Source organism: Mus caroli, chromosome 18 (genome assembly GCF_900094665.2).
Source record: "Mus caroli chromosome 18, CAROLI_EIJ_v1.1, whole genome shotgun sequence".
Classification (NCBI taxonomy): Eukaryota; Metazoa; Chordata; class Mammalia; order Rodentia; family Muridae; genus Mus; species Mus caroli.
Window position 1 is genome coordinate 38,130,995 of NC_034587.1, and position 10,724 is coordinate 38,141,718.

The window sequence follows — 10,724 nt, forward strand, 5'->3', positions numbered from 1 at the left end:
GGGAAGAATTCATGTATGGAGAGCTTTGGAACAGGGTCATCTGTTCCTTTGTTCCTGTGTCCTGATAGCTCTGGCCAGGTACCTCTTGAGCCAGGAATTTGAGCAGAAGTGGTGGTCTCACCTGTGCTCTCAGATGTGTCAGCACTTTTGAGAAACCAGATCATTTCATGTGGATGTTGGTATGGAGATCTGTGACACAGTGCCAGCTCTGAGCACAGATGGAAACCAGAAGGATCTAAGTATAATTTTAAAATAACTTAATAATGCATTGTATTAATTATATGTTCACATAAATACAATTCTCTATGATATATCTATAGACCTTAAAAGTTCACAATATTAGGTTTTTCAAACACTGTTCTAGAATATAGTAATGTTAAACTTCAGTTGATTGAGTTTAGGATATGCTACTTGAGTAGCTCAAGTGGTTGAATGTGACTATTTATTGTCTATGGACAAGGGCCATATTCATCAAAAATTATTCATTTTTCATGCTTCAGTAGATGGCAGCAATCATAGTGTGTATATAGAGACTTTATGTATTGATGAGTTATAACTTCTAGATGTAAAATCATTTCATGCCTTTTATTTCTTCACAAATATGAAGTTCCACAGTTCCAAGGAATGGTATTTTTTGCTGTTTTATCTTTGTTGTTCAGCCAATAATCTTTAACACTACACACTGTAGATTCAATAAATGATTGATACTCTGAACACATCAGAAATATTGACTCTAATATTTCTTTAAAGTGATTCTTTGTATATTTAACTCTTTAATTGTCATAATGCAGTAATTATTTATAAGCTATATAATAAGGACTGTAATTGTGTCCAAATGTGTTTTGTTGAACTATAAAATTTTTGAAGATAGGTAATAGGGTAATAAGAAGAATATATTTATCAGACCAGAATGAGGTCTTCATATTCTGAGAGAGTTAGAAATGTAGCTCCATCAGAAAACATTGACCTGAGCTCTGAGTTCCTCATAAAGTAAAGTCCGTATTCTTTAAAAGAAGGTATAGTGCCTGATTATAACTGAGGCTGGGCTCTTGAATGTTTATAGACTTATAATAGAAGATTCATCAGTTCAATATTGAAAGATGATGTCAAAACCTGCTCTCTACTGTGGAAAATAATTGTACTATTTATTTACACATTCTCAGTGGAAGCATTAGAAGTACACTCCCCTGAACTGATTGAGTGAACAGAGAACAGTGTGTGCTGCTCTAAAGAAAGATGTCTTCTGTAACTTTTCATTTCTTTATGGGACATAAAATATATTTCCCATTTCTTTTTCAGAGAAGTTAAATTTTCTTTCTTTCTTTATTTTATTTTTATCATTTCTGTTTGTACTTCAGGCCTGAATCCCCTCAACTATTAATAGGAAGAAAACAGAGTGGAACAAAGAGAGTTGCCCGTTTGGTGGGATTTTTTTTTCTCATCAGTACATCCCCTACACTGAAATAAATCCATTAGCATTATGCTCATCAAAAAAACCTTTACTTTATGCAAGTATCAACACGTGAAAGACATTTTTGTATAAAGCAGAAATCAATAAAATGTTCACTCTTAGTTTTGTAGAGCATGTGGCACCAAAATCTTTGTCAGCACATAACAAAAAAAAAAAAATCATTATTCTAGTTTTTGTATACTGATCATTTTATTTTAATGGCACCTAAGGCAATTTTGTCGCTTACTAGTAGATCTATAATTATAATAATAATTATTCTGAATTATATCTTATTCCTGGGTATTTATATTATTTCTAATGTTTTGTTACCAAGAATTCTTTTATAGTGAAATAAGTCATTTAGTAAGTTGACACTTTCAATACTTTTTCAGTGATGTTTTTCACCCCAGATACATCAGAAATTGCAAATGCAACATTTGAGTAGGGTATGATGTCCTAATCTTTGTGCAACAGAATTAAAGCTTTTTTTTTTTTAATTCTGCTTGATTTCTACATCCATGTGTGTAACAGTAAGTTTTACCATTAAATGCTTTCATTAATGAAATATATGGTCAATGTTTTTTTTTTCCTTAAAACAATATTGATATTCAACCTCTCCCCAACTCTTCCCAGATCCTCCTCCTCTCCTTCCTAGCCACCTTTATCCTCTCTTTCTTGTTTGCTAATTATTATTATTATTATTATGTACATACATACACTATCTAAACAAAACCTAATGAGTCAATTTAGTGTTGCTAGTATGTTTTATGAATAAATGGCTGACTGCTTGCTATTTTAGCCATGTATGAGGCTCATTCATGGGGAAGACAGACTCTTCCTCTCTTAGGGATCAGAAAGACTGTAAAAGCCAGAGGACCAAGGCATCTGCTGTGAGCTTGTTTCTTCTGTTCAGGACAGGAAAGATGTACCCATGAAATTTTAACAACCTAATCAAGATTGAAACAGAGAGAATATCAGCTGACATGCAAATGTAGGTAGGAAAATATGTACTGGGGCATCACCCTTAGATGAATCTTACAGGCAATCAGAGCTTTTAGATTTTCAGTCACTCTTCTTGGCAGATGAAGTGTAATAGTTAATGAAAATAGAGCAATGTCCTTGTTGTCATGGACAGCTTCACTTTCCATAGAATTCCCAGCTTCATTAGTCCTCTCTGTCTATATCTCAAGACATTTCATTCACTTTTATTTAAATGATATCTTTTTTTGAACAATGTTAAATTGGAAAAGATCTTTGAGGGCTTCCTTTTGTGGTGGTCAAAAAAACTTTGAGTAGAAAGAATAATAATCTAAAGATTATGTGTAACCTATGTTTCAATACTCTAGTCTCAAGTTTATGAGTAAGCACAGCCCTCACGTTCCATTACCAAGATAGAATGGGCATATAAAACAAGGGTACTTTGCAAATAAAAAGGGACAGAAATTGCTATAATGTAAATTCTAATCTTACTGTTAAACCATGATCACAAAATCAGTAATGTTAATTTTACCATTAATAATATTTAGTATAATCTAAAATAAACAAAATAGTCTAAATAACCAAATATAAACAATGAATTCTATCTGACTTTCACTAGGTACCATTTTAATCCTGGCTAACATAATGTTTATGTCATTGGGCACCACAAGTACAAGCAGAAGTTTATTGTTTGAACAATGAGGACATAGTAAAAATGTAATGAGAAAACAATCTGTTGGTATTTATTTTATATGTAAGTGCAAGATATTTGTGAAGAAATACACACATAATACTTTCCACCCTCAAAATACTCCAAAAGAATTAGCAAGACATACTTATAATTATGTAAAAATTAAATAAATATGTCATATAATTATAAACATACTTCAAGAAAAATTAAATATTTGTCATCAGTAAGCACACTATCATTATAGCACATAGCTTTTACAAGTACTTGGCAATGTTTTTCAGTTTCCAAGGAGATAACTCATTTGAATTGGCACTAGGTTAAGAAAGTCTAGAAATGCTCTCTATCATGTACAGATATATTCATGGGGTTAATTAATGTCTTCAGGAAGATATAGCACTTCATGCTGTGACTTTGTTATTTCTCTCTTATATGTTTGTAATCAATTAGGCTCTTTCTACAAGGTGGTATACCTACAGGCATTCAACCACACTTAGACTTAACAGTTAGCAGCTTCTTCCCACGTAACAATTCCATGTGATGGTGAACTATTATTATCATTCATTCTTTAACAATTTCATAAGTGTTTGGACCAAATTCTCCAATCTTCCCAGAACAAACCTTCCTTCTCCATATACCCAGCCAACAATATATCCTCCCTCCTTTCTTATTTACATCAATCAAGTCTAATCTGTCCTGCTCCATGGATGTCTGATTATATAGCATTCTACTGGTATATGGTTCACTTACAAGGGGTTATATTATTAAAGAAAAGTGACTTGGTAAAAGTTTCAGATTGATCTTGCACTGTTTTATGTAAGGAGATAAACCTCCTTTGAACATCAATTTCTTTATGTATAAATAATAAAAATCAAACATAATTATGTATGACTGTAATCTTAGCACTTGAACAGCTAAGGCAGCAGGACCCTGAGATCAAGCCCTGCTTGGACTAACCAGTAAGTCTATATCAGTCCAGATCTTACAGGGAATGTTATCTCAAAAACCAGAGGGAGACATAATGCTTACTTCACAGTTTTATTGTAGGGAACTTTAACTAATATATGTGGAGCAAAGAACATTCTACATACCCAATAAATCACAATTATTAATTCAAATTTCTCTGTGGAATACTTTTAGAAAAACATTCAGATAAAATTTCTCTCCCAGAAATATTAGTAGAATTGGTTATTTATATCACATTTATACTACTAATCCACAACTCAATTGCTTCCTTAGTATATTATCTATACACTAAAACTGAAGAGTCAAGTCTCTCACAATTTAGTTAATCTGATTTAACAAATATGATTTCAAAAGTGATAAAAAGCTGAATTTATTTTGGGGAAACTCAGTCATCTCCTGTCATCCAAAAATTACTAAGACACTTTTTGGAAATTCATTATTTCACACAGAACGTTCATACAACTGTTACACTAAAGAGTACTGCCCTTTTCATACTCTCAGCACTGTTTAGTTGCCTGTAGTGTTTTGCATATGGTGAAGACTCAAGGGCACTAAGATCAACAATTAATCAATTGGACTGCATGAAACTGAAAAGCTTCCATAGGGCAAAGGACACCTTTAATAGGACAAAATGGCAGCTTCCAGAATGGAAAAAGATCTTCTCACCAACTCCACATCTGACAAAGAACTATATCCAAAATGTACTTTAAAAACTCAAGATATTAGACATCAATAAAACAAATAATAATATTAAAAATGTATACAGTGCGAAACAGAATTCTCAACAGAGGACTCTTTAGTGGAGGAGACATGCTTAAAGAAATGTTCAATGTCATGAGTCATTTAGGGAAATGCAAATGTCTGTGAGATTTGATCTTACACTGTCAAAATGGCTAACATCAAAAACTCAAGTGGCAGCACATTCTGGTGAGGATGTGAAAAAGAAGAACACTCCTCCATTGCTAGTAGGAGTGCAAACTTGTACAACTGCTTTGGAAAGCATTTTGATGGTTTGTATGAAAAATGTCTATAGATCTATCTTAAGTCTGAACTATACCCATATATACCCATTGGGTTTATACTAGCATAAACCCAAAAGATGCTCTACTATACCATAAGGACACTTGCTCAAATGTGTTTATATGGGTTTTGTTCACAAATCATCTTTGTATTATGTACCAGCTGGTTCTCTGTGTCAACTTGACACAAGCTGGACTTATCAGAGAGAAAAGAGCCTCCCTTGAGGAAATGCCTCCATGAGATCGATATGCAAGGCATTTTCTCTATAAATGATGAAGGGTGGGAGGGTCCATTATGGGTGGTGCCATCCCTAGGCTGGTAGTATTCTTAGGTTCTATAAGAGAGCAGGCTGAGTAAGCCAGGGAAAGCCAGCCAGTAAGTAACATCCCTCCATGGCCTCTGCATCAGCTCCTGCTACCTGACCTGCTTGAGTTCCAGTCCCAACTTCCTTTGGTGATGAACAGCAATGTGGAAGTATAAGCCGAATAAACCCTTTCCTCTCCATCTTGCTTCTTTATCATGATGTTTTGTGCAGGAATAGAAACCCCGACTAAGACACATTATTTCTGCTCTTTTTTTCTCAAACTTCTTTCCTATATTAATTATAGATATATAAAATATTGCTTAAAATGTTGATGAGACAGAATGACAGTATGGTCAATTATTTGTCATTGAATCCGATTGTTATGTTGCTTGTGATATTTTTAGTTTCAAGTGGCAAAAAAAGTAGAATGAGGGATGGCCTAGGTAAAAGAGAGAAGAAAGGAAAGACAAAAGTCGGAGGAAGTGGAGATTTATTAGCTTGGGTAACTGAGATACTCAAAGTCAGATGACATGAAACAAGGCTACACTAAGGCATAAAATCAATGCTGCCTCTGACTCTTTCCATAGTTTTTTCTTTTTACTGGCCAACTCCCAGGTAGACTTTCCTTTGGCTCTAAATTGAGGAGGACTATCTCTGAGGTTGCATTCTGCCTACTTCTGCGCTCTAGTGAACTGTGAACTTTATCTTTCCATAATCACTCATAGGGTTAAATGTCATTGGCTTGTTTGTGCCATATGTCCTTCCTTAAATTAGTCTTGAAGGATGACCTGATGTAATGCTCTGAGAGATTGTATATAGACCAATTTTTTTTCTCCTGGGAATGAGAGATAGGGTCAGGCAGAGTTGACCTGCATGAACCACAAACATCCAGAGCAGAAAAACTGTCAGCCTAAACTGATAAGAAAGGGGCTGTTAGTTTAACAAAATAAATACAAGTGTGTGTGTGTCTGTGTGTGTGCTTGTGTCTATGTATAGGTGTAGGTTTTGTGTTTGTGTGTATGTATATGTGTGTGCATGATTGTGTATTTGTGTAAATGTATGTCTTTGCCTGTGTGTGTGTATGTGTGTGTCTGTGTGTTTATTTATATGTATACACATATGTATGTATGTGTTTGCGTGTATATGTGTCTGTGTCTATATATGTGTGTCTTTATGTATATGGATGTGTATATAATTATTGAGTTTGCTAATACATATATGTGCATGTACATGTGTGTATATGTGTGTGTTGTGGGTGTATGTGTGTATGCTTTTATATTTGTGTGTTTGTGTATGTTTATGTGTATGAGTGGTTTTGTATATATGTGTATGTGCTTATATATGTGTTTGTACATATGTATAGGTGCATGTGCTTTTGTGTGTGTACACTTACTTTTTTTGACTCTGAAAGTTAGGAATTTAAGAGAAGCCTTACCATTCAAAATGAAAATTCAAAAATTACTGTGAAAGAATTTGCTAGATAAGTATAGTCAAATTTTTAACACATGAAAAACACATTAATATAATAAATACTTTACAACTTGACATATGTCATCTATCACCATTTTTTGAGTCTTCCACAATATGACCATTTTGATGACATTCCCCATTGAGATTAATATTATCATTTCCTGTGGCAAGGTTGACCAAAATTCCAGCAAATTAGCATGTTCAGATGCCAGACACTAAAACAGACTTTTCTGATATACAACCTAGAAGAAGTTAGAAATGACTGCTGACAGTAGGATGAACCCCATGTCTCCATAAACTGACCTGGGAAGATTTTTTTTTTTCTTTTCCCTGAAAACAATTCAATATTGATGCTCCTTTTAGGCAACTGACATTCTGGAAAACTCAGCTCTAGTCTAAAATTGTCATGTAGCATGAATACACATGATTTGGGGGTGACAAAAGGCTCTAAATCACATATATTAATTAACAGTATATTATAAAGCTAGGTCAAGAATGCTGACAGAGTAGGAAATTGGTTGACTGAACCAGGCAGTTGAATGTATCTTTATTTTCAAAGAGACTTTTGTTCATTCATATTTTTGATAACTCCAAATGTCACACTTTCTCCCTTTATTTGCATTTCAGCCTGGACCCTTCCAAAATAAATTTAGATGGTTTTACAGTAAGTGGTTGTAATAATTTGATCATGTGATCAGATTTGTGTGGCTTCTCTTATATGCCTGTTTTATACACACTGTCATGGTAGGAGACCCATGAAGAAGATGCATATGCTGAGAAATTGGGAATGTTTTCCCTTTTCTAACACCTCATATTTAGATGGAAGCTTAGTTTCTTCTGACCTTCATATCAGAAAAATGCATATGTTTTGTTTATGATCTTTAGGAGATTATCATAGAATTTTTAATCAAACTAATGGATAAGTATGTGGTTATCTTTTGAGCATGTATATTTAGTTGTTCTTCGAGAAATTTTGTACAATGCATTTTTGTCATGTCCTCCTTCCCTAAACCACTCAAAGGTTCACACTCACATCACTACTCATCCAACATTGTTTTCTCTTTTGTTGTTATTATCTGTTTGTTTGACAGGGTGTGTGTGTGGGGGGGGGATGACATTCAAGTCTCGTTTGTGCTGCTCATATATTCTTGGATGTGTGGCCTCCTATCAGAATGCTGTTGACTTTCCAGTGCTTACACAAATTTTATTGAAAATAGATTTTCTTTCCAAACAACATACCCTGATATCATTGCCCCCTCTCTCTGTTCCTCTGAGGTCCTCCTCATATCCCCTCTCATCCAGATCCATTCCTTTTGCATCTCCAATTAGAGAGCAAACAGGCTTCTAAGGGATAATAATAAAGTATAACAAAATAAAATATAAGATAAAACAAACCTATAACATAGCAGATGGACAAAATAGATAAGCAGAAGGATAAAGAGCCCACGAGAAGGCACACAGAATCAGAGAACACTCATTCTCATATTAAGGAACCCCATAGAAAACACTAAGCTGGAAGCCATCAAATATAGAAAGGAACACTAGTGCAGACTGACACAGGCCATGCGCATGCTGCCGCATTCTTTGTGAGTTCATATGAGCTTTGACCAGATTGATGTGGTGGGCCTTGTTTTCATTGTCTGATCCATGCCCTCTTGCTCTTACATTCTTTTTCCCTCTTCTTCAATGGGATTCCCGAGCCCTGAGGGGAGGGATTTGATAATGAAGACATCTCATTAGGTCTAAGTGTTTCAAGCTCTCTGAATTTCTGCATAATAGCTCGCTGTGGGCATCTGTATTTATCCTATCTGCTGTAGGAGGGAATTTCTCTGATGATTGCTGAACAAGGTACTAATCTGTGAGTGTAGCAGAATATCATTAGGAGACAAGAGTATTTTGTTTTACTCAATGTCCCTGGGTTTTCTAGCCTCTAGTTCTTGGTAACCCAAGCAGTGTCAAATACAGGTTTCACCTAGCTGAATGGACCTTAATTCAAATCAGTTATTTATTGTTTACTCCAACAAGATTTGTGTCACCATTTCTTTAGCATATTTTGCATGCAGAACACCATTGTAGATGAAAGGGTTTGTGTTTAAGTTGATGTTAATATTTCTCCTTTGGTATTGCACAGCGTACCTTTCAGTACCAAAGACACTGGCATGCGAGGAAGAAGGCTCTATGTAGGCATCAACTTGCTATCTCTATGGTCAGTGAGTTGTGTAAGTGTTGTCTTCAGCAAAGGGGCCTCACTGGCAGTTTGTGGAGAGTAACCTAGTCTTGTCAACAGCCTGGGTTGTTTTGAGATTCTCCTGGGACTCCTTTGATCAACAAGTCAATAATCTGTAACACAGTCCCAGTACTGCCAACTTCATTTGGTGGCAAGAGATGACTAACGTGCATTCTGTCTCCCTTGTTATTTGGAAATTACAATTAGATTGTCTTCGTATATGTATATATTTTAGGAAGCTTCTAGTGTATTAGGTTTCTATACTACCCTTCAATTGAACCCTAAATTTTAGCTGTCTCTTCCTGTATTTCCTCCTTCATCTTCCTCTCCTCTCCTTTACCCAACTTGATACTCCTATTCCACTCCTCCCCATATCCATCTATAACTATCTATTCTATTCTCCTTTTCTAACAAGTTTTAACTGTATTACCTAGTCCTTTACCCTACTGCTAATCTCTGTGGTTCTAAGGATGGTAGCTTGGTTATCCTTAACTTAACAGCTAATATTCACAAATATGCAAATACATACAACAGAGAAGCCTTACTTGTTGAATGTTAGGCTCATAACCAAAAATATAAGTGCATACATACACTTTTAATGAAAACTGACTTTTTATTTCCCAGAAACTACCAATTGCAAATAGCTCTTCAGCTAAAAATGAGACTTTAGATCCACCTCCCCTCAGTATGCTTGTACTTGGTCCAACTTGTGCCTGCACAGGACTTTTTGTGTGGTCACAATCGCTTTCTTGTGACTATTTTCCACTCCTGGCTCCTATATTCTCTATGTCCAATTTCTTGCAATGATTCCTATTCCTTGGGAGGAATGGCTCAGCTATAGATGATCCACTTAATGCTAAGCATTTTGGACTCTCTTGTTCTTTGTACCTTGGCCAACTGTGGGTCTTCATGTTACTCACTATTGCAAAAACTCTCTAAAGATTGTTAAGAGACACATCAGTTTGTGGGTGTGACATTTACAGATGTGAAAGACAAAAGTCAACTGTAAACTTCTTTGCTAAAAGTGAAATTAGAGAGGAGTGCATACTGGAATATAATAGGACACATTTGCATGAAAATGTCATAATGAAATCCAACATTTTATATGGTGACTTAGAAATACAAATTGAAATTTTAAGAGAAAATAGGAATAGTGGTTCTGATAGAGTCTCTTTTAAAAGGAAATGAAGTACCCCCAGAGCTCATACCTCTAGTTGCATATGCAGCAGAAGATGGCCTAGTCATCCATCACTGGGAAGAGAGGCCCATTGGTATTGCAAACTATATGCCCCAGTACAAGGGAATGCCAGGGCCAAGAAGCAGGAGTGGGTGGGTAGGGGAGCAGGGCAGGGGAAGGGTATAGGGAACTTTCAGGATAGCATTTGAAATGTATCTAAAGAAAATATGTAATTAAAAAAAGAAAATGAAAAAAAAGAAAGAAAGAAAGAAAGAAAGAAAGAAAGAAAGAAAGAAAGAAAGAAAGAAAGAAAGAAAGAAAGAAAGAAAGGAAGGAAGGAAGGAAGGAAGAAAGAAAGGAAGAAAGAAAGGAAGAAAGAAAGGAAGAAAGAAAGGAAGAAAGGAAGAAAGGAAGAAAGGAAGAAAGGAAGAAAGGAAGACGGAG